At 39.6% G+C, this 25,433-nt stretch overlaps 1 protein-coding gene across 15 annotated transcripts in view; it reads left to right on the top strand.

Annotated features, from left to right (window-relative positions):
• Positions 1-25,433, top strand: part of Rab3-GEF (Rab3 GDP-GTP exchange factor) — a 335,149-nt gene that overhangs the window by 97,876 nt on the left and 211,840 nt on the right. For all 15 annotated transcript variants that reach the window (XM_083134034.1, XM_083134032.1, XM_083134044.1 and 12 more), the window contains exon 2: positions 24,674-24,905. The gene's annotated coding sequence lies outside the window, so the exon portion shown is untranslated. The remainder of the gene's footprint in view (positions 1-24,673; positions 24,906-25,433) is intronic.

The raw sequence follows: 25,433 nt of genomic DNA, 5'->3' as shown, positions 1-25,433 counted from the left end.
CGCAAGACTTCGCCTTTTCTCCGTATCTTTCTCTGTCGACTGCGCAATGAGTTTGAACATATGAAAGATTACCGCTATTTCCAGATGGCACAACATTGTCATTAATTTTAAGCAATGCTACCGACGTTTTACACAGTGCTAACAAGAAACGTACAGTTTGCGAAGGTGTAACGAACTTTAAGTGGTGGGTATTTACTTGCAGACGACAAACAACTTGGCCGCGAACATGGCGGCGTGTACACATCACATGAAACCCACTAGTCAACTGAAATTTTTAACTCTATTTGCACTCTAGTTTGTTATACGGTGCAACACGAACTCGTCTACTTCGTTGATTTGTTGTTAAGTAGAACATATATATACACACACACTGCTGGAAAAAAAACCGGACACTTGCATTTTTTGTGATAACGCATAAATTCTGATTCGAAGGCTAACTAAATGTTGCAGAAATTATTGGAAATAAGGAAACCTCAATATATTCAAGAGAAAGCAAATTAAAATTTATTGTTAATAAGTTGAATTAGAACATAAACGAAAGTTAAAGAAAAAGTACAAAAAAAATCTTAGCAATATTTTTTTGTAATATTGTTAACTGGTACTGGTGGGGTATATAAGCTGTCTAGTATAGGGTGTTACCTCCCCTGCCATCAATTACAGTTTGTAACCGCCGTGGCATACTTCGAATAAGGTTGGCAATCACTTCTTAGTCCAATTGCTCCCATTCTTATAGTCTTAGCTCTTCAAATGTTTCTGGAACTATTGCGCGGTTTCTGATATGTCGTTTCAGTTGATCCCAGACGTGTTCTATCGGATTTAGGGCCGGACTTTGCGGTGGGCATTCTAATCGCGTAATCGCAACTTCGTCCAAGTACTCCGTGACAATATTTACAATGTGAGGACGCGCATTATCATGCATAAAAACAAAGTCCGGACCTATGAATGGTGCATATGGTATTACATGATCTGCCAAACATTCTGTAATATACTTGCGAGCTGTCATTGTCCCATTCTCTACAAGAACCAACTCTGTACGTCCTTGTAAAGAAATACCTCCCCAGACCATGACACCACCGCCTCCAAAGGGTGTTATTTCAACGAAATAACATTGTGCATAACGCTCATTAGGACTTCTACACACATGTTCACGCCCGTTTGATGAACTTAGGTTGAATTTTGACTCATCGGAGAATGAAACCTTTTCCCACTGCTCCACATTCCAATGTAAGTATTGTGTAGCAAATTCCAGTCTTCGCTTCCGGTGACGTGCTAACAACCTGGGACCTGTAGCCGGCCTCCGAGATGATAAACCACTTTGATTCAGTCTTCTACGAACAGTTCGTGAAGAAACCACAGCTTTCTCAAACGCTGTGCCACAATATTTGAAGTCGTACGACGTTATCTTAAGAATATGATACGCATTAAACAATCTTCCCGTGCTGTTATTTATCGTTTCCGACCAGAACCCATTCTTCTACCATAGGAACCAGTTGCATCATACCGTCTGAGAGCTTCATGGATAGTACTTTGTGCTATATTTAGCACCCTAGCAATATAGTTCACACTACGACCATCATCGCGAAGAGCTACTGCTTTTACTAGGCTACCTGTTTACGTCGCATTTTCAAGCTAGCAAACTTACAATACACTTGCAAGAAAAATACCAGCAATGACAATGTCAATAATATCTGTTACTATGGTTACTATGAACCAAAATTCATGGCTCTCTAGACATTAAACAAAATAACATCAACAGGAATTAGAAATCAATAAATTAAAACAAAATTACATGAAATTGATTTTAAGCCTACTGGGTGTTCCAAATAAGTAAATACAAGTAAATAAATAAATAAATAGATAAATAATAAACGGAAAAACTATGGAAAAATGTTCAATAATGAATGTTCAATTGTTCAATACTTAACTGAGAGCGTAATTCATAAGTAATTGCAATTCAGATGTCAAATATTAAGGTGTCCGTTTTTTTTGTCCAGCCTCATCATCAGTCCAGGGTATCATTTTAATGGCGCCCACGGACCACAGATTCGTATAGAGGACATCAAAACAAACAACTTTTCTCAGTAACATTTTTCTCGTTGGTGCGTCGATTCGACCCTACAGCCATTCAAAAAAGACCGATGCTGAATGCTGGCAACCACACACAACATTTGATTGAATTTTGACGTCATATCCCGTCGTGAAGCGATGCGTTCCAGGTTTGCCAGGAACACACATATTCTGTGAAAAATGACATATTATGTAACGTAAAACAAAACGAGAAAACACATTCTGTAACCTAACAGGAAACAAACGATACGAAAAATGGTAGAAAGAAAATAGAATTCAAGTGGAAGTTGTCACATCGAATTTTGTCTCAGCTTGCATGAAATAAATATTTACAAATCTACAGTAGTTACCAAGTTGGCATATACAATTTAGTCTATCCACTTCGTCCTTCTGATACTAGTTGTCTGTGACACACTGAACTGATGACAAAATAGTAATGAAAGAACTCAAAATTCCAATGGTAAGCAACAAATAATATAATGTATATTCAGGGCATTATTAGGCAAGTGACAAAAATGGTTGAAAATACAGGGATATTAGTAGTAGTAAAACAAGCTATCGGACGACTGCGTTTATCTACGCGACAGATGCACATGTAATAGTTCGCAACTGTGAACAGGGCAGTATATTCGCTACTGATTCATCATTAGATTGTTACTGTGGTTGTACTTGTTTTAGCCATAATGTAACAACATGAACCTCGGGTACTTTCGTTATCAGCACAAAAATACCACAAGGCATCTGGACACAAACCTGTAGATATCAACCTTGCAACGAAATTTGCAAATATTTGACATGTAGCTGGGCGTAAACAGCCACATGTAAGTTGCAAGTCCAATAAAATTTATTGATGTTGATATTTGACATGTAGGCTGAGAGAAAATCCGATAGTGACACTTCATTTTCAATACGTTTTTTTACCATTTCTCATATCGTTGGTTCACTTTCCCCTTCCCCTGAGATGACTGCTGACCTTCTGGCTGGTAGGCTATGATGTTCGGTCTACTGGACGCGTTTCTCGCTTTGTTTTACAGCTAATAATGTGGTTGGGAGTTTGTAATTTTTCACAAAATTTGTGTGTTCCTTGCAACCCTGCCGTGTGCTGTTTCGCCGCAGGAAATGACGTCGCAGATACGATCAAATGTTGTGTTGGTTTGCCAGCATCCAGGCGGCAAAACGGTCTTTTTTGAACGGCTGTAGCGTCGAATCGACGCACCAACGAGAAAAATGTTACTAAGAAAAGTTGTTTGTCTTGATGTCCTCTATACGAATCTGTGCTGCGTGGGCGCCATTAAAATGACACCCTGTATATATATATATATATATAGTGTGTGTGTGTGTGTGTGTGTGTGTGTGTGCCTGTCTGTCTGTCTGCTCCCCCCCCCTCACCAATCTGCAGTGATTTCGCACCCTGCATTTACATGTATTTTAGAAACAGTACATTTACATTCTAAGAAAACCCAAACTCATACACAGAAAGAGCTATCAAACTAGTAACACCGAAAACTTGACCAAATCTATATTGCCAAGTTCAAACCTAATGTCCGTCTAACCTACCTACAATCTTTAATACATGCAAAATATCAGCCCTCTATCCTGAACACTTCAGTAGAAAACTGCCTGCTGTTGGCTCGTTGAGGTTGGAATGGTGTCCTCCGTTAATCCACAAGGCTGCAAACTTTTCGGCAGGGAAAGCTATGATGACTGGACCATTAATGAACGCAAGCAATATTTCAATTGTGTTTGTTACAAGTTAAAAAATGGTTTGTTATGTGCTTTTAATTTTCTTTGAGGGGGATAAAAACATCCCTGACAGGAATAAGAATAGTTTTTTGCCGAGGATAAAAATAGTTCTGGGAGGGAAACCCCCTCCCCCGTTAATTCGTACACTGCTTCCAACCCATCTCTACGTCATTCCTTTTCTCAATTCGGCAATACTCATGAACGACAGAGTCGCGGAAACTTATCCGAAGGAATTATTAATTTGTTCAACAGCAAAACCTTGTTTTTAGCCATTTTAGAACATCCATTTGCCTGTTAAAATGTCCATTACAAGTTTTTGCCCTGCAGATTTATATGCAACTCATTTCACGTTTGCCCTTGCACGTTTTCTTCAATGTGATTATAGAGTCACAGGCTAAAAAACATTGCTTTCAAAACATTTCAAAACATCTGGCTTTATGTTGATACCTACTGTTCAGGCATCACAATATATGATCGGATGAAAACACTGGATACGTGGTATATTTCATAAATATTGGACATGTGTTCGTTTCTAAGGTATCTGCAGGATATCAAACACTACAGAGAGAAGAATGTAGCCGAATTAGAAGAGTTTACTAATAAAGTAGGACATAGGTCTGTTTTTAGTTTTTATGATAATGTTCCAACTGCTGATAAGGTGATACTTGATTCATACGTCCAGGTTAAAAGAAAAAAAAACTAATTCTGCTCAGTATTTCAAATATTTTATTCATTCATCATTTCTGTTGTTCTTTTCTGTCATATGATATATGTATTTAAAGCCAAGTATACAACATGTGGGGTGTAAGGGGTGCTCCTTCCACGTAGTGCACCCAATAGTCAACCTCACTTCCACGTAGTACACCCTGGACTGCAGACTAACGAGGCTCTGGCGACTGGCCCCATGGCCAGTATAATTCTGTGTCGTCCTGTGTTTTGTCCTTATTTGTGTTGAGCTCTTTTTTTTTAGCCTCAGCTTTTAACCAAGGTAAGGACATTTTAGTTTTCAGACACGTTTTTATTTTTGTTATGATAAGGGGCTGGACCCCGTAGGTATAGTGTGACGGGTTCAAAATAGCCTCAGTGCTGACGCACCGAAAATATTTTAATTCAAATTCAAATATACAACATGTATTCCGGTAGAGAAAGCGTCAGTCCAACATGGCAACAGCGCCTTGACTACGAGTGATTGTGAGGCTCGTATTTTCGCCCCCCCCTCTCTATATAGCAGGGGACATTTACATGTTGGACTAGAAGGTCGGAAAAAATATGTCCACCTGCGCAGATAAGGGGAAAGTATGTTCCTAACGGTGAAAGAAAAAGGGGCATTGGCAAGCACTCTATCAATCCCAAAAGATAACGAGACGTAAAACTGTGCGGCCAGCATGCTACGTAGAACTTTCTCACGATGTTGCTGCGCCACCAAACCTTCTGAAGTAGGCATTACAGTATTAGGACTACTAGAACAGTGGTTCTTAACCTTTGGTCCGCAGACCCTCGCATGGGTCCGCGAAGTCTTGAAGAATGTTATAATCATTTCTGAAGCAATGAGTAAATAAATTGATTGGCAAATTATATATTTTTATTTATGTTAGACATTGTCGATAATGCAAAACCTCTTAATAGACACTGAAAAAAATGAAAATAATTCAAATGAATTTTTAATTTGTTTTAACATGTAACCCAAGGCACTTCATTTATTGTTTGTGCTCATAAGCGTGTTTGTGTATTGTGTGTGTTGTGTATGCATGTAGTAATATTTTGATTATGTAAATTCGAATCTCCTTATTTGAATGCTTTTGAGTATAAAATATTAATGTTAAAAACACAACCAACGAAGTAAATGGTTTTGTTGTAGAAAATACACATGCCTTAACTCCACCATTAAAAACCAGGAATTAATAAATAAATATAAAAATACAAATTTTTCGAAATTATGAGTTCTATGACAAGAACACTTTTTTTTTTTTGGAAATTTTGAAGATAGCTCTGAAGATACTAATGCCTTTCCAAACGGCACACTCTTGTGAAATATCGGTGTCTGCTCTCCTGTATCTAAAAATGTGAGAGAATAAGTTTGGCAGGACTTGGAAAACAAGGCCCAATCGCTAAGTCCGATATAGCAAGATTTGTGAAATATAGCACCAAACTTGTTATTGAAATAATGTTAGGTCATCATTCATTATGGCCAGTATTATAATAATTATTATTATTGAAATAAATATGGGTGTATTGTAATTAATTGTAGAATAATAAAATTTCCTTGAGGAGCAACTTTTAGAACTTGAAACATTGGGTTCTAGAGGATTGCAACAACAACATATTTTTAAAGGGGGTCCATAGTGAAGGAAAGTTTAAGAGCTGTCGGTGTAGAATTAATTGTAGTTATTAAAGTTAAGGAGTATTGTCACATGATGCATCAAGCACTTGACTAGTGTCACAGACAGACCCGTTGAACACGATTTAGGTTGAAAACCTTCGATTTGAAATTAAATGTATCTAATTATTTTTTACAAATTACATAGTTTACTGACGTGGTACTGATGAACAAGCGCCAGATTTGAATTTAGTACACTTTAATTGACAAATATAGGTTACTTTTGTTCAAGAAGTTTTAAAAGGTAATCTGTGCAACCATGGGAAAGGGGAAGTATAACTGTTTCATGTATAAAGTTTCATGACGTCTCAATCCCTCTGGGCTCATTATACAGGATGATTAGGTGCAAACGTGCAAAAATGAAACAGGAAATATGTTTTTATTTCCGCCAAAGAAAATCAAAGCGAATACCGTTTCTTAACTATGGAACAGACATCACTGAAAAATCATTCTGGAAAACAGTTAGTTAACCTTTAAGACAATTGTATCCTGCTTCGCGTGGCAAGAAGAGTTGATTTCCTCATCCTTATTCGTTGGAGTTACGTTGATCACATTTCTCGCCGCACGCCGTCATTGAGTTGAACGCGCATCAGATATGTGGCCAAGTTTTCTCAGAGTTACTATAGTTCAATAGCTCTTTTTGTTTATGAATTTTCTTAGAATGTAAAAATAGTGTTTCTAAATTACCTCTAAATGTAATGATAAGATTTAATGTCCTAGGTACTTAGAACTGGCAGGAAAGGAAATCACAAATACGACACTTAGTCGTCGGCATCCCCCCAAAGCAAAAAGCTTAATTCACACACTGCGAATAAATTATTAAAGATTATGGTGTGTAAAGTGCATTTGGCAACAACAACATCAAAAAGATACTCAGTACATTACTTTTTAATTTGTTTCCACACGTACATGAATCTTGAATTTAGACTGTTGGAGACCATCCTGGCTGCTACGAGATGTCACCTGCGCTCCCAGGGACGGACTTCTTTGAAGATTTCCCCTTCGGGGCGGACGCCAAGTTGTTGACGGTGTCCGCGAGGAAGGCGACCTTCTTCCGCATCGCCTCCAGCTTCCCCATGAGCTGCTCGATCTTGAAGGAGTCCCGCATCATCTGCTGGTGCACCTGGATGAGGTCGGCCTCCCCGATGGTGGATCCCAGCTGCAGCGCCTTCTCGTTCATCTCCGTCGTGATGACGGCCGACGCTCCCAGGTTGGCGTCCAGGAGGTCGAGCAGGAAGTCGTCGAACGACGCCACGTCCTCCGGCGTCTCCCGGGGCTCCACGGCGCCGTCAAGGTGGCGGACGGTGCTCCTGGCGACCAGGACGAACACCACGTACACGAACGCGTACAGGACGAACGTGGAATTGTCGACTCTGCGGACGGCGGGCTGGGATGCGGAATGGTGGAACACCCTGTACCACAGGCTTCCGTCGGCCGCGACGTTTCTGTTGGCCACGGCCTCCGTCAAAGACACGCAGGTGAAGAACACGAGGGGGACTATTATGGCGCCCAGTACAAGGAATTTTGTTGTGGAGTTTCTGTCCTTGGCCATCACAACGTTATCCATTGTTGGCGCCTAGAATGTTTCAATCCGAATGGCATTGTTGGTCTTGATCTGGCAACGAGGACCTCGCAGGGAGCGGTTGATTTACAAGTACAGCAGCGTTGCCTTGGCAGAGGTTTCGCCATGGAATTGGGTCTCCCTTATCGCACAACGGGAGGACAACCTTTGCATTCTGACGTCAACCAAACATAACAGGCCTAACCTAACTATGTAGGCATTCCTCGTCTGACGTCATAACGCAAGGTTGTCCTCGCGTTGTGCGATAAAGGAGATCCCATGGAATTGCGTTCGGGTCGGCTCAATGCCGGATCTCATATTTTGAATAGGGTGGTCGTAACTGCTAAGGTTTAATCTTCTTACCGTTTCCAATTATTCGTTCTCTCTCTTTTATCTCTGCTTTTAGAGTGCCTTTATTAGGATATTGTGCTTCTAACGAGAAACTTCAGGCAGTGCAAAATGAAGCTCTGGGAATAATCATAGCCGTAGATCGCTTCACTCCCAAAGTGGAAATTCATGACACAGTAAAAGAGGAAACTTCGTTTGACTTCGTGAAGAAAAACAAGCTGAAGCTATGGGCTATTAATACTACATCATCACATCAACAGAATCCGCGACGCCGGACACACAAATTCTCCAGGATGGACAGCCAATGGCAACGTCATGCCTTAGGAAAAGACCAATGAAAAGATGCTCAGATCTTCCATGCTTTCGGTGGAGAGTTGCCATGTCCAGCAGCGTCGCGCCCGGACGTTACCAGGATGGGTGACTCAAAGTGGAGCAAGAATAGCGGCAGCCAATCAAGAAACAGCATTTTCGCTTTTCCGTGTCAAGCCGCGTCCCGCCAGGCCACCTTTTGGAGGTGTAACCGTCCACTCTCTGGAAGACTCGGAGGCCCTCAGTATTTTGACAAAATCCTGTTTGCCTTCTGGCTGCTTCGGGGAGAAGGGATTTGATATATGTCGCTTCTTGCCCACGCATTAGGCCTAATGGTAAATGTCTGTTATATCAGAGACACATTTCTTCATTTTTACAGGAGAAACTACTTACGGAAATGAGTTTCTGTAGTATTTTGAAAGTTCTTGGAGGTATTTTCTCACTGTAGCATGCTGCACAACAAGAAATAAGCACTTTTGATATAATAAACTTGCATTTTGTGCAAAGCGACAAAATTATGCCGTTGTTTCACTTATGTACCTGCAGATGGTGTGAGCGTCGCAAGTCATGCGGTCTCGCCAGTGTTTACAAACGTGCTTTTTTTAACCAGAATTCTATTTTTAAAATTTTTTTAACTATGCTTACCTAACGTAACCCAACCTAACCTTTCCGAAAATGGTGCGTGAGGCTGTCGTGAATGGTTTTTGGGGCTATCCGAATGGTTTTGGGGCTATCCTTCAATGGTTTGTGGCGCTATCGTGAAATGTTCGTTGGGCTATCGTGAATAGTTTTTGGGGCCATCGGGAATGGTTTTTGGGGCCATCGGGAATGGTTTTTGGGGCTATCCGCCAATGGTTTGTGATGACATAATGAACACGAAAGTAGGTATTTTTCCGTTAAGGAGGTTGAAACACTGCATACCCACTCCAAATCGACAAAACACAAGCAAGACGCGCAATGAACAACAGCTGTGCACGCCATATTGTATGTTCCGTAACGGAAGAAAGGACCAAAATAATAACTCGTAATGTGAAAAATCGAAGTTATTTTCGTGTAAAAAGCATAATGTCACCTTCAACTATGTTCCGCAATACACAATTGGTAAGTACGAACCATTTAGAACTGAAAATATTCGATAGAAATGTGCTGTTTGACCGACAGTTCCTTCGTAGGTAAAAACGGCAACAGAGGATCAGTGCCATAAAGGCGGTGTTCGCGCAGGATATAAAAACTGTAAATCCCGGTGCGGAGAACGTCTTTATGACAGTGACCCTCTGTTGCCGCGTTTGCCTACGAAGGAATTCGCGGTCAAACAGCCAATTAGGCCCACCGCTGCCCCCTTGTTTGGACAAGAAGCGGCAACCTTAAAATTCCTCCTCCCTGAAGCAGCCAGCAGAAAAACAGGATTTTGTCAAAATAGCCGTTTTGTGTTGTGAATGGGGGCCTGTTCTTACAGTGGCTGGGGTATTGTCGCACACCGTTTTGAGCTCCCTCGTCTAGTGACGTCAGCACGGAATGCCTTCCTTCTTAGGTTAGATTTGTTATGTCTAGCTCTCTTAGCATAAATACACTGCAATATTTCGTGGCTTGACCAAAAAGGTATTATTTATGCTAAGAGAACTAAATCTAATCGTGACGTCAAACCCAAGATGTCGCCAAAGCGAAGGTGGCAGAACAGTTTCAGGCTGAACCTTGTCCTTTAATAAGAATAATTGAATTGAAGTGAATTCAATTGAAAAATCAACCCCCATGAAGGGAAAAAACACAAGAACTCCGAACCGCCACAGTGGCGGAGAGGACAAAAGAAGAATCCGGACCTGCTAATATCAATATGAAACAATTATGAGTCTATAAACAACACTGAAACTCAACGAGATATAAACCCGCCACGACTATGGATACGGATAGAGAAAGCTTCATGCGTAGCGGCTGAAAGCACGCCTCTTGCCGGAGAAATGGAATAGCTATACGCATCCCCACAGTTGGGACGGCGTACCAACCGGTGTACAATCACAGCGCAGAACAGTTATTTTAATTTGACAAAAACCTGTTTTCTTAATGGCTGCTTTTGGGAGGGGGAATTTTAACTCTTACCAAAGCGGTGGGCCTAATTGGCCTTTTGACCGCGAGTTCTTTGGCAAGTAAACGCGGAAACAGAGGGTCTCCGCGCCGGTTCCTGGCCCAGCGCTCCTTTAATTCAAGCGCGTAGCACATTCAAGCCGAGGTTTAAAGTTTATCTTTGCATAGTTGCATTTCGTCGGATCGTGACCCCTCTCTGCCTGTTTGCTGTGAATGTCAGTACTTGCTGGATTTATATTAGCTTCTGTGTAGATGTCTAAGATGATAAGTGGTAAACCAGTAACAGGGTGTCTACAATTTTGTAAGAATAAAATTCCCTGACTTTGGAGGTTTTCCGGACCAATTCATTAGCACAATTATACATGTGTGTAAGAAAGTCACTATTTCAACTAAACACCAGACAGACTCTCACTTAACCAAGTTTTTACAAGATTCACTTCACATGTTAAAGTCTAATAATGGAAAGGAAAACTGAACAGAAATTGACTGTTGGGTGAATATCAGAAGTGAGCTTTTATGCATTGATTGATGGTTAGGAAAGTTATGTACAAGGGTCATTCAATATATAACCAGAATTTTGCAATAAAATAGCCTGTAATAGGTCCACAATCACGAAACGTCATACGCTTGTTCTATGAAGTACCTTTGTATTAACCGCGGAAGCCCCGTAGATTGACATCATGGTACCTGTCACAGAGTGCACGAAAGCGGAGATGAGATTAGTGATACATTTTCTGCATTTTTAGGGTGTAAACCCGGCTGAAATTTATCGACGAATGACTATAATTTACGGTGATAAGTGTTTGGCTAAATACCAAGTGTATGAGTGGATGAATAAATTCAAATCCGGTGTAACAAGTGTTTAAGACAATCCACGTGTTGGCCGATCGGTCACGGTTACGACCAGTGACGTGCACTGAAGGGTAGCTAGTCTAGCTAGCAGAGAGAGAGATCAATCTCACATCTCTAATTATTTTCAAATCACAATATTTATTGTCTTGTAAAAGCCACAATTCATATGCAACACTTTTTCTTACGAGCTTCTCGTCCCTCGGTGTTATCCCAGGGCAAAGCTGGGCTAGCTCGTTCTGCCTCCGCCTCACCAGTTCCAGGTAGAAACGGCCGCCCTAAGGAAAAGGGAAGATTTCTGCCTCTACCTCCCTTGGCCCCTTGCCCCCGCTCCAATGGTTGAAAGCCCGTGCTTTCGGGTCCCCCAGTCTATCTCCTATAGGACAGATAGGGGATTAATTTCCCTTCGATTTCTTTGTAAATCCTCTAAAGAACTTAGGGGAAGATTTTCTGCAGTAGGCCTACTTAATGTTCTTTGCTTTTACACCACAGCTTTTTACTTGTACAATATGCATGTAATATGGGATTAGTTTTATTATTTAAGAATTCAGAACGTATTATGTGCATACAATAATGTTATGTTTTCTTTTTCTTTCTCAAAATATGGAATATACATTGATTAAATAACAAAATATTTGCTCAGGCTCTCTCTCGCTCTCGTTTTAGTAGTGTTTTATTTAAATATACTAATCTCTTGGCCTCTAATACAAAAATGGGTAACTTAATGGTAATGGTAAAGTCATAAATACGGATGTATTTCCAATTTGGACAAGAGAACACGCTTTCATATTTTTGTTGTTGGTTTGGTTTATTTTACTTTGCTTTTCTGCCACATTTGGTTATCGCGAAATTGAGAATGAGTAATGATATGATGAAATTGATGAAGGGACATCACAAAGAACAACCCAGGCCGGCATTCGAACCCGTGACGAGCGCTCATTCTTGTTCCTATGTGTTGTACTCTGCAGTGAATAATGAAATAATTTGGAATGAAAAACCAAATTAATATTATTGAAGAAACTACAAAAAGTGTGTTTTGTTATCTGTTTCGCTTCTGTGCATAAAGTGACCTTAATACACCAACTCGACCAACAAATCAACCAACCGTGGGGGAGTGGTTATATCAGAAAGCGCTACGACATCAGGAGTTCCGGGTTTGAACCCCGACCTGTGCGTGGGTGTCCTTTGTGTTTGTCTCTTCATTAATTTTATCGTATTATCTTCGCGATTAATCAAAATGTGACAAAAAGTGACGCTAAGTAACAAAAATAAAATAAAATCATTGCTTGATTGCTTGATGTGGTTTATTTTACTTCGCTTTTCCGCCACTTTTGGCGATAAAATTGTTGAAGGGGGACACACAAAGAACACCCATGGCGACGCAAGAGTTAACTGGAAACACGACTACGCCCGTCCACATACTGCTGCTGTGACTGTTCAAACCATTGAAGTCTTACTTATGGAAGTTATAGCACACACCCCTTATTCATCGGACTTAGCACCCAGCGATTATTGGCTCTTTGGACCTCTCAATTAGGCTCTTTCCGGGAAACACTTTGCATCTGATCAAGAAGCTCAAACGGCGACACATTCCTGGTTGACAGGTCAACCAAAATATTTTTTTTACAAGGGCATAAACTCGCTGGAGGCCCGTTGGCACAAGTGCATCGATAGAGAAGGGGACTACTTCGAAAAATAACATGAATGTTGCAACTCGGTTGAACAGTCAGTGACGCTGTTACAAAATTCTACCTTGTTGTATATATATATGTGTGTGTGGGGGGGGGAGGGGAGTGTATGTGTGTAACATTAGTAAAATTTAGTAACATCTACCAAACACAAACCACCAAGAACGTGGTAAATTCCTAGTCAGTAACTAACAGATTTCTACATGAAAATAGTTCAAAACAGGATCTCTTTGCCTAAAGGATTTAATGTACAATTTCTACTGTCACTACCTATAATACTCAATCTATCAAACTAAAGTATAGTTTGTCAACAACACATTTTAAATTTCTTACCTCTTCTGTTTTTCTCTGTTCAAACTCCTGCTTTTATTGCATTAGAAGATAAAACGTTATTTTTTTCCAGAAACAGTAAATTACCCTGACATTTCCATGACATTTCCAGATAAGGTAAATTCCCTGACTTTCCATGTTTTCCAAACTGGTAGACGCCTGAAAAAGTACATACATTACAAAAGGATATTTATGTATGATTCTTACGTAAAAACAAACTCGTACAGCAATGTGAGGAGGCGATTTTTAAGTCAACTTTCTCAAAAGATGTGGAAAATATGTCAGTGCAAGTACAAAATGTCCACCATCTTATGTGACAAAGCAAGTGATTACTTGTAATTGTGAAATATTTTAGTCTGTGTATTTGAGTTGAGGTGTTCGTGTAGTCTATTTTGCCAGCAATATCTACAGTTCCAACTTCCAACAGTTGCCGCGATCTAACGACATTATAACCAAATGAAGCACTGCTGTTTCTCCATCTATTTCGTTCTCCATCTTGCTCTTGTCGTCTCCCTCTAGTATTTCTATATTTCTTTCTCCCTCTGTTTGTCCATCATTTTACATAACTTTATTAATCTGTTTATTAATTTCTTCCTTCCTTTGTTTCTAGCTCTTTCTTTCTTCCTTTGTTTCTAGCTGTTTCTTCCTTCCTTTGCTTCTAGCACTTTCTTCCTTTCTTTGTCTAGCTCTTTCTTTCTTCCTCTGTTTGTAGCTTTCTTTCTTCCTTTGCTTAAAACTCTTTCTTTCTTCCTTTGTCTGTAGCTCTCTCTTTCTTCCTTTGTTTCTAGATCTTTCTTTCTTCCTTTGTTTCTAGATCTTTCTTTCTTCCTTTGTTTCTAGATCTTTCTTTCTTCCTTTGTTTCTAGCTCTTTCTACAGTATCTTCCTTTGTCCCTAGCTCTTTTCATCTTCCTTTGTCCCTATCTCTTTCCTTCTTCCTTTGTCCCTATCTCTTTCCTTCTCCCTTTGTTTCTATCTCTATCTTTCTTCCTTCGTTTCTAGCTCTTTCTTTCTTTCTTCATCTGTTGTTCTTTCTTCCTTTTTCTATTTCCCTGTATTTATATTTCTGTTGCACTCTCACATTTTCTTATTCTGTCTCTCGTTGTTTCTCTGATTTTCTCTGTGTTATTCTAGCTCTTTAGATAACTCAGATTTCCTCGTGTAAACTATTGGGGTGGGGGTGGGCAGAAATGTGGGCGAAGATAACTCTTGACGGCGCCAATGTGCTTGTTAATATGCAAGACTCCTATTTTAATGACGTCATACTTTTTACCTGTACTGTTTTCTCATGTCTAAGTTCATTTAAACATGTTTAAATTTTCCTTTTTGCACTAAAATATTTTGTATAGGAGAACGTGAGGCAACGTTTAACAACGAGAAATGACTTCTAAACATAAACTAACATCCATTAATCACCAATTTTGTAAAATCTGTAAAATCGAGCTGAGACCAAGACTGACTGGCTCTCAGGGACGATTGTTATTATAAATCGGGAACGTAGATGGGGGGGGGGGTCGATATTTGGGAAGAAACATCTTATGTGAGAGTATTCGAGCGGTAATTGTATTTAAAAATTAGAGAATGAATTTTATAGAAAATAGTTAAAATTCTGTTCGGGAGGTAATAATCTGAGGGGATTTAATAGAAAAATAATGTCATACAGGAAATTTTGTAGATGAGAGGGAAAGTTGTTAATTGTGGAGGGAATTTTTACCCTGAAATGCCAAAAAGAGAGAGAGAGAGAATTTCTGCGAAATATGACTTTACGAAGGCGTTCGTCACTGTCACGTGTGGGTGTGAACACCCTTGTACGCCGCTCCTTGATGCGGTTTCGAGCGCAAAGGCTGTCAACTACCTCTGCGCACAGCATACGGAGAGGGATTAAATCACAGCTCCGTGCCCCCCCCCCCCGCTTCTCCCGCTCGCTGCAGCTATCCCGTTACAGGACCCATCGAAAATGTCAAGCGTCGTGACCCGGCTGATTGTGGAGCTATTGCTCCGGGTGTTTATGTCGGGGAAAACTTCATGGCTTGTTAAACGATTCGTAAGCGTTGGAAATTGCACTAAGTGCACTTAAAATGGAAAATATTACCGAAAATGTTCGAAATATGTCCCAAAATATTTTATTGTTACTGTATTCATTTTCCTCCTGCATATCTGGGCATAGTCGGCCTCCGTGGCGGAGTGACTAGCACATCGCGCTACGATGCCAGAGGTCCAGGGTTCAAATCCTGGCATGGGTGTTTGTGAGTGTCACTTCATTTATTTCATCACATCATCACTCATCCTCCTCTTCGCGATTAGCCAAAAGTGGCAAAAAAGCGAAGTAGAATAAAGTAAATCAATCAATGAATCGATTTCTGGGTACACATTATTTGTTCCCAGTACAACACTGAACTACTGGCTTAGGAATCCACGGATACCTGATACAAAGTCAGAGATCTCAAATTTCTGAAAGCTGCAAAGTACTTGGTGTTGTTGATTCACCTTGACACAGTGAATATATGACTATATGGAACCATGTTTTTATCATATTATATGCGAATATTGCTATTATACAGATCAGATTCACTAGTTGGTATATTTTATAGAAATAATAATAATATGTGTGCACTATATACAGGGTGATCAAAAAAGGATGGTGCAAAAGCAAAGTCAGTTTAATCATACCTGATTGAGTCTAACACAACTGTTATTACATTAAATCTCCATGCTTTACCTGTACATTTTCAAATTTTTAATTGCACCGTTGGTGACACGACGTATTTCAATGCTGTAGTCCAGTTCTACACAGACGCCTCCCAGCATATCCTCGGATATAGATTCCACTGCCGCGGAGAGGAGTTGTTTCAGCTGGACCAAATACAGAGGCATGGGGTGCAGATACGTCTTTGATGTACCCCCCAAAAAGAAGTCCCAGAGTGTTAAATCTGGCGATCATGAGGGTCAGTGCGACATCGGGAGATCGTTGTTTTCGGCACGTGCGTCGGATCCAACGTCCCGGTAGGGTAGCATTAAGGTATCGGCCAACATCCAGGTGGAATTGTGGAGGGCATGCGCGCCGACTACGTGGGTGCTCCGGGGCTAGAGCACCCACATAAATAATCTTGTGGGTGCGCCGCACCCACAAGATTTTTAGTTTGATAAAAACAAAATAAAATAAATATTTCTCACTTGCCATTATCAAAAAATAATAAGCAATTAAAACATTGAGATGGGACATACTTTGATAAAGACAAGCAAACTTTGGACAGGAACATGTTTCTAGATGTGTGCAGAACGAACAAAGAAAAAGTGGCCAACTTGTCAGACATTACAAATATTTCAAGTAGAGAAAACAGTGGTCGCATGCGTGAAATGATCACAGATTTTGTGAAGTTTGTATGGGTGATTTTAACTATACCTGTTACTTCTTGTACCTCTGAGCGGTCATTTTCAGCACTTAGACGATTGAAAACGATTTTGCGGTCAACAATGACCCAAATAATATTGAATGATTTGGCAATTTTGCATGTTCATAAAGAAATGACTAAAAATATTGACATTACCAAAATTGTAAACAAATTCAGAAGTGCAAATGACGTTAGAAGGAATGTGTTTTATATTGAAAGTTAACATGTCATGATTATTATTATTATTATTTGGTACATAAAGTTAGTCATTTTGTAGTTTCTGTTCACAACAAAATCCTTGCATAGTTCTTTCTGCATTACAATTAAAATTATTTGCATTTATGAAGATTTCTTCATTTTAATTTGTATGAATGTGGTATTTTCTTTTAGTAACGTGTTGATAATATCATTGCCTCTTGCAATCATTGTGCATGTAAGTTGTTTAAAGTATACAATACTTGATAATTACAGATCTATCCGCCATTGATATGCACCCACAGAAATTTTGGAAAGTCGGCGCCCTTGGTGGAGGGCCACCACCATGTTGAAAACTACGTTGAGAAGATGCTTCTGAAGCTGAGGCACAAGCATAAATAAAGGACCAAACACTTTGTGTGTTCTCATTGAACGAAACACATGCCGGTTTTCTGCGTCCTAACGTTTTGGCGTTTGACGTTCCCAGTGAGGTGGACTCGTCGCTGAGCACTAGCCTTTCACCGAATCTGTCGTCTTCCTATCGGTTCTGCGGGTCCTTTGCTGTTCGGGTATTTTGGGGCTTTATTCTGTATTGCTTACAATGAAAATGACCGGTCGAGTACTGAGCATGTACTCACATTGCGAAATGAATGACAGAGAGAGAGTACGTCTTCAGAAATTAATAAGTGTTGACTTACACACACCTAAATATGAGCAGGGGTATTTATATGTCACTATGTCGATACTTCTAGGAGAAGTCGCTAGGTGGGAAACTTTGCGAGGGAGGACTCGATTTCAGGATGCGACTGGTAGGGGGAGGAAAATCTTAATAAACACACTCACCACAACACCCCTCTATATATAGGGTTTTTACATGTAAATGTATTTTAATAAATATTTAAAAATATATTAATATTACACATACGAAGGAAATCATTTGTTACTTTTATATCTCTTATGTCCGAAATTTATAAAGTAGCAAAGAAATTCCTTTTGAACTGGATAAATACGTCAATAAATTACAAAATAGTTGAAATTGTTGTATTTTGTGTGAGTTTTTGTTAAGTTTTTGCTGAATGTTAATAGAAATCAATTACATTTCATAGTTCTATTTGTCTTGCATTCTTGTTCTACTTTTATTGTACATATATTGTTATTGCGTTATTGGTTTCGATCTGTACATTTGTTAATGGTCTCTTGAAAGAGAGAGAGAGAGAGAGAGAGAGAGAGAGAGAGAGAGAGAGAGAGAGAGAGAGAGAGAGAGAGAGTATGCAACACTCACAAGCACGGTACTTTATGTGTGCTTTGGATATGATCCTTAGTAAAATATATTTGAAGTCAAAACTAATTGCATATCATTGTTGTTATAACAAATTCTACCATATGTCTCATTTCTTGTTCTCAAGTATGAGGGACAAAACAAACCACTCACCCGTTGAGACCCTTGGTAACTCAGCAAAGGCAATTTCCATTGCGTTTCGAATCGGTTCATTGGACTCTTTCGAGTGAATCGATTCCATCCTTGGACTGCAGGTCAATATCCAACAGCTACAGAGAAGATAGAAGAAAATTGAATTCTAGGACTGTCTATTCGGATAAAAATCTTTCCAGGAACTTTCAAAGATATGTAGATTTGGTTTCAGAAAGTCAAAAGGAATAGAGGAAGACCATCTTTCTGTTTTCAGCACGTTTCTACAGAATTTTGTTTCCAGATTAAATTCCGACAGAAGAAGAAAGAAAGAGGGTAAATAAAGGTGTCGCCTTTTGTGTCCCTTCCTGTTTACATTTACATCACCAAGGTATATGAAAACATGAGTGCTGAGCACATTTTTATGTATTTGTATGTGCTACGTCAATACAAAAATATTTTCTGAATTGCTCACGTATCTCATATTTACAGAATACAGTCTATACTTGTGAGGATTTTATATTCACATACGTAATGTTTTTAACTCGGCGTTTCTTCGTAACATTTCTGAAGATAGTTTCCCAGAACTCGGTGAACTATAACTATGCGAGAAAAAAATAAAAAAGTTTATTGAACTTGCAAAACTACGTTCACAGAGCATCAAAGTGAAACAATATTCCAGCGGGTTAACGGACCAGAAATTTTTTTTTTTAATTAAATGTTTCTTTGTTACTAATACTAATTTACGTTAAATTTTGAGTTGTCATTGATGCACTAGGTGATTTTGTTTTACAACTCCAATGTTGTCAGTGTTGTTCAAAATATCTGAATAACCTTAACTTATTTTGTTACATAAATTTTTGGTCGGTAGGAATTGACACATAATTTGAATAATCAATATAATTTGTAATAAGAGTGGGTGTTTTACAAAAGAAGCTCTTACTTGGTTGTTCCTCATATGAATCACGTAACTACCAGATGAAAAATCTTGTAACAGTATCCTTTTCTGTCTTTTGAGAAGCACTTTTGCAGGCGGAGTGGTTAGCACAGCACGCTACGACGCCAGGGGTCTCGAGTTCGAATCCCAGTTTAGGCATGAGTGTTATTTGTGGCTGTCCCTTCTACAATTACTTAATATCATCACTCATCCTCATCTTCGCGATTAGCCAAAAGTAGCAGAAATGCGAATTAAAATATACAAGTTCAAGAATCAGTGATCGGTTAGTTCGTATGAACTTTCCAGCCTGATCATTACCAGTGCGTAGTTACAAATCCGTTAGATCATTGAAATATCCAACTTGACTAGTGCATATTTTAAGGGGGAGCAAGAAAATTAACAACAAACATTGGTGGTTTACTGTTGCATGCATCTTTTCATATCGAAATACTCCCTCTGTCCCATAATTATTGTCCGGTACACCTTTGTTTGTTGTCCCATAATAATTGTCCGATATTCAAACTGTGACATTGGTGTATACAGAAGAAAAAAATGAAACACGGGAATGAGTCATACAACTTTATAACTCGAGGATCAGTACAAATTGGCCGATCAAGTATCCAAAAGAACCTAAATAAAAAGTAATCAATCCAGGATCAATACAAAGTGACCAAGAAGTTCGACAAAATAAAACATCAAAACGAAATATATTGTTGGTCCAGGAAGGTTGTCATCCCCTCAACGAGCTAGATCTAGTGCTGCAGTGCTGCTCTAGCCTCGTCGTAAATGTTTCGAGGACACTCCAAGCGAGATGGCAGGACTTTTCGTCGGTTCAAGTGTGCTTTTTGAATATGGGGAATCCTGTAGTTGTCCCTTTGGAGGCGCATAATTTCAATGAGACAGGACTGCAAAGTGAAAAATATGTTGTTGAGCTTGTCGCGTGTCAGATCATAGAAAGATTTTTCAACTGCGGCGATCAACTCATCAATAGTTTGTGGAGCTGCCTGATGCTGGAGAGACTGAATTGCCCGGAAGTACCCCAGATCTAAAACATTCATGTCCGGACTGTTTGGCGGTTGGCATAGGAGATCCAAAGTGATTTCACTGGTCGCTGCAGCATCCATCCAGGCGCGGTCATTGGGAACGATATGCGGACGCGCATTGTCCTGCTGAACGGACACCTGGATTCTCCGTGCGCGCAGTCCACGATGCCATTGTGCATCTATTGCTGGGATTAACTTGTTGATGAGCATGTCCCGATAAACATCTTTGGTAACAGTTAATGGTTTGGTGACCATTCTTCACTACCCCAGTCGTACTGTTTTCAAAGAAAAAATCGTTGAGGTTCTTGCTACCCCTGTCGCTTCCTATCATGGGTTGTGTTTTCATGGCTGTTCTCACACGTACTCACTGAAGGAGTGCTCTACTAACGATTTGCAGCGTGCCTTGGTAGACCGGTTGCCATACAGTGCCACACCGGTGTGTTGCAACCCAACGCCTCCTTTTGGTAATCGTCTGGGCGGTATTTCTTGCTCGTTGTGATAAGGTCACGTTGTTCCTCTTCACAATCTTGAAGACTGATGTACTGTGCCTCTCCTCATCCATGTGCTTTCCATCTGCCTCTTCGTCTGCAATTCCTGTACTACCATTTTGGCATACCGGACTATAATTATGGGACAGAGGGAGTAATATTTAGATGAGATCCAAATGTAGTGCAAAAATTGTACTTATCGTGTCCATACAATATCCAAATACGTACAAAAAAATCTAAATCAAAGCATATAATATTCAGATAACGTCCTACTTGATGTCCAATACATGTCCAAAAGTGATCCGGAAATGTCCAAAATATATCCATTTCTGGATATCTCCGGGATGTTACGTATGCGGACAAATGGATGTCCAGGAGACGTCCAATGGATGTCTATTGGCTATTCGTGGATATTTATTGGATATACAGAACTTCCGACCCGAATATCCAAGGGAAATCCAATGGATGTATTTTGGTCATTTGTGTGCTGTGTGGACTGTCACAGGTTCCATTCAACACTAACCATTGTGAAGTCAAAGACCAAAATTTTTTGGACACCCTGTAGTTTTTTTTAATATACTCTGTCTCAGGAATCTCTGGAGCGAGTGAACGAAAAAACGGTCCCTGCGCAAGTAGTGACTCGAGAACACCAAGGAACACTTGAGAGGGAATGGGATTGCACGGCGGATCGGAAATAGCTGCTACCAGCCTTTTCCAACAGCTTGTATTGCTTCGCTCCGCCCACTCGGTTTCTCTCCTTATCTCCAGAGATTCTCGGGATAGAGTATAGCTCCCAGCAATGCTGTAACACTACCATTGGTTGGAACAAGTGTTTTAGGTTACCAGTCAGGTTAAATCGGCTTTGGCTTTCAACGTTTGGAGCACATACATTTCTCTCATCTTCAGGGAATGTTGAATAGAGACCATGGGTGAGGTTAAATGTGTGTGCATTAGAAGCTCCACCTCTTATTACACACACATTTAACCTCACCCATGGTCTCTATTCAACATGAGAGCAATGCATGTGGTCCAAACGTTGGAAGCCAACGCCAACTTAACCTGACTGGTAACTCGAAAACACTTGTTCGAATCACGTCGTCAGGAAAGCTACAATTCCTACTACCATTGGTGTTATCAGACTTCAGCTTATCTTTAGGAGCCACATTCATGTCGATTAAAATGTCAAAATATGCATTAAATTAAAACGTTATTTTAAAATTTAGGCCAGTGGTTTCGAAAGTGTGCGCCGCATTGCCCCACTGCTTACAAGGTCGACGCGAAATTTTCTAATATTTTCATTGAAATGACACTTACTTGTTAGTCTCCACATGGTTTTAGTACTTTTTACATATACAGGGTGGCTACTGACCGGGAAATCATTGAATTCCGGAAATCCTGCGTGAATTATTGGCTCCAGAAATTCTTCGTGAGTTTTCCTCCCTTGACGTGAAAAATTGCAACTTTTATTAATCCAAACCCCATTGCATTTATACATATTTATAAATGCCCTCAGGCAAGTTTTTCACAGTTTAGTTTTTATTTTTGCCGAGGAAGAAACAGAATTCTCTCAACCCGTTTACTTTGGTAGTGTCCTTTGCAGAACAATATCTTACAGATGGAAGATAAGATATCTTGAAGATGATTAGGTAAACTTTCGTATGAAATTCATGTACGCACAGTTAACAATTTTTCGTAGATTAGAATATAAACCGTAACATTTGTGACTTTTGTTTGTAGATGTATTTCGAGTCTGAGTATGTGAAGTGGCAAATGTAAACTCCGTACCTCAAATTAAATAGTTTAAATATATGTACCGTTTAATTTAATTGAATTAGAATTTTTAGATACATTGGAACCACACACATGCTTTGTAAAAAATTCTATTTACACTTTCCGTTACATCTTGTAACACTGCGTGGACACTAATGAAATCCAATCATTGTTCCCCGGTTTAAAAATATATGCATGAACAAGGCTTCAATTTGGTATAAGGATTATATGTGTATCACTTCCGGTTCAAAAGTTGTACTATCCCCAACACCGGGTTGAGTTGTACATGGAACACCCTGTATTATCGCAATTATGCGTTTGAAAATTTACATTTTAAAAGTAACTAAATTGTTCTTAGTAAATTTCAAAACTAACTTAGTTATCGTTATTAATTGTCAAAAATAACTGATTTACTTTTATTACTTTTCAATGTAACTCATTTACAGTTACTTATTTTTTTTAAAATTACTCAGTTATAATTACTAATTTTCAGATGTAACTGACTTACAGTTACCGTTAATTTAAAAATAACTGTAAATAACCCTTACGGTTACTTTCTCGTTAGGAGCAATTAACCCATATAATATGTTTGGTGTGTGAACTACAAACGAGTTCTATTATTCTACCCTTCTCTTAATCGATAACCTAAAATTATTTTTTTCCCAGCACTTACCTCACGACGATGTTTTACGCAAACAGATGACAAGTAAGAAAGTTATTTCAGGACAATTTTCATATAAAATTATATATATGCAGAACGTGGATAAAATAAGATATATGTGTAATCCACAACCAAATTGTTAAAAGAAAAAAATAGGGACTGTAGTTCCCTTTCCTCAACACTAGCTGGAAGAGTCAGTTGTTGTAACTCGCACACACAAAACAAAAGAAAAATACACTGCGCTGAAGAACCTGCTGACTTCTGCGTCTGTTACTTCAGTTATGAGTTCAGCACAGCTTCCGACGCGGCAACTTCGCGTCAACACGCGTGCGGGTGTCTTCCAACCATGGTGCGGGTGTAAGTATTATGCATTATGTAAAGTAATGTACGTAATAGTGTATGTCACAGTAATGAAACTGACTTTGTGTCCACATTTGCATTAGTCAACATGGAATAGAAACACTGCCACTTGAATGGAACCACTATATGAAACACTGAAAACTGGGTTCCACCTGCACTACACCTAGTGTCAAAAAGTGGAGCGAACTATACGGGGCCAGTAGTTCTTTTGAGGAACTAGTTTTTATACTTGGGAGTCGTAGCACAGGAAGAAAAGGAAGATATGAAGAGAGTGCCCTGGGAGAATGGGATGAACAGTAAAATGGCTGAATTAGTCTCTTTCCAGATCTTTTGGGGAACACAATTAAGTTTACAAAATATTCTACGTCCCAAGAATTACGAACTTCTCGTCTTGGGAAGTCCTGAAATAGAACAGAACAACAAAGCGAAGCGAACTTTTCGTCTCCAGATATCTCGAGACTTCTCTAGCAAAAAAAAAATCGCCGCCTACAGTGTGTAAAAATGCTGTATGCTGCCATGATTGCATATCCACACACACGAGTAAGAAAATCGTACAAAAACCTCTGCTGATAACACAATGATAATATCTCGTGTGATCGAAGTTGAAAAACGCTCATTTGTTTCCTCTCCCCACCCTTTCGATAGGAATACATGTGTTTCATTGTCAAGGTTGTCTAGGTCGTCTACTGCGATTATCTTGGCATCGTTTGCTGCAATTGTCATCGACATGTTCCTGGTTTTCTTCTCCCAAAAGTGAGGAAACCCCGTTTCTCTGCCTGGCGACGTTCTACGAAATTTTAACGCACGGATCTGCTCAATAAAACCATCAACCCAGCAAAGAATACTTTACAGGCTAAATGTTACTGCAATCTGCCTCTGTAGTTAATTGCACGAGAGGATTAAGTGTTCCCAATCAAGCTAACTTGCAGTGCAGATTTTTTTTCCGAGATTGAATTAGTGATGTTTTACTGTATACCATTCTGAAGATTTGCACTTGACTGTCCGCTTTTGCTAAGCAATAACCGTCAACCTGGAGAAGTATTTAACGCTTCTATCTCGCCTTTTGCAGGTTCTCCAGAAATCCAAAGTTCGCAAATTAACTCCGGCTGAGGTCACCAGGAGGAGCTGCCGTCGCGGATCGTGTTTCCAAGGCAACGGGAAGAAATTAAGGGGCGGAGAGGGGAGAGCAATAATTGATCACTCGACGTTCTACGGCGCAAGGCAGTCGTAGGACCCTGGACACACCGGCGGAGAGCTGCGTCCTAGTCTACGCCCAGTCGCACAGAAGAAGAGGCGGTGTGGTAAGTACTTCCGCTTTTTCTCCTAATATTTTGCAAGATTTAGCCATTCTTTTCATAACTGTTGGCTGAATACAGGCAAATTCAGAGCCTTTTTGTGATAGTCGTGCTGCATGAATGTGTAATCAAATTACTTCGCTGTTATTACTGTCATTAGCTATATTTGTCACGTATTACATCATGCATGTTCACTGACGGAACAAATGTACACAAACTGGACCTACATTGTGTACAGGAAACTGCCCATAAATGCAATCGTTTCATTATTTTTGTGTTCTTGACGTTTTTGGATTGTCATAAGTAGAGCTCGGAATTTAATGACCTAAGAAATCTCAAAAAATACGTATGCAATGACCTTAAAATTATTGAAAATGTCCTAAAAGTTTCAAAAAATAACCTAAAAATAATTTTCACTCTTAAAATGAAAGATTGATTTTTTCATAAATTTCAAGAGAGTAGTTGAATAATTAGATCAACCGCATTGTTTGGTGATTTAAATTACCGAAGCAAAGGTAAAGGAAGCAATTATGT

The sequence above is a fragment of the Lepisma saccharinum genome, chromosome 13 (genome assembly GCF_977018435.1).
Source record: "Lepisma saccharinum chromosome 13, izLepSacc3.1, whole genome shotgun sequence".
In the NCBI taxonomy this organism is placed as follows: Eukaryota; Metazoa; Arthropoda; class Insecta; order Zygentoma; family Lepismatidae; genus Lepisma; species Lepisma saccharinum.
Note: the sequence above shows the minus strand (reverse complement) of the source record. Positions and strands in the feature narration are given on the sequence as shown.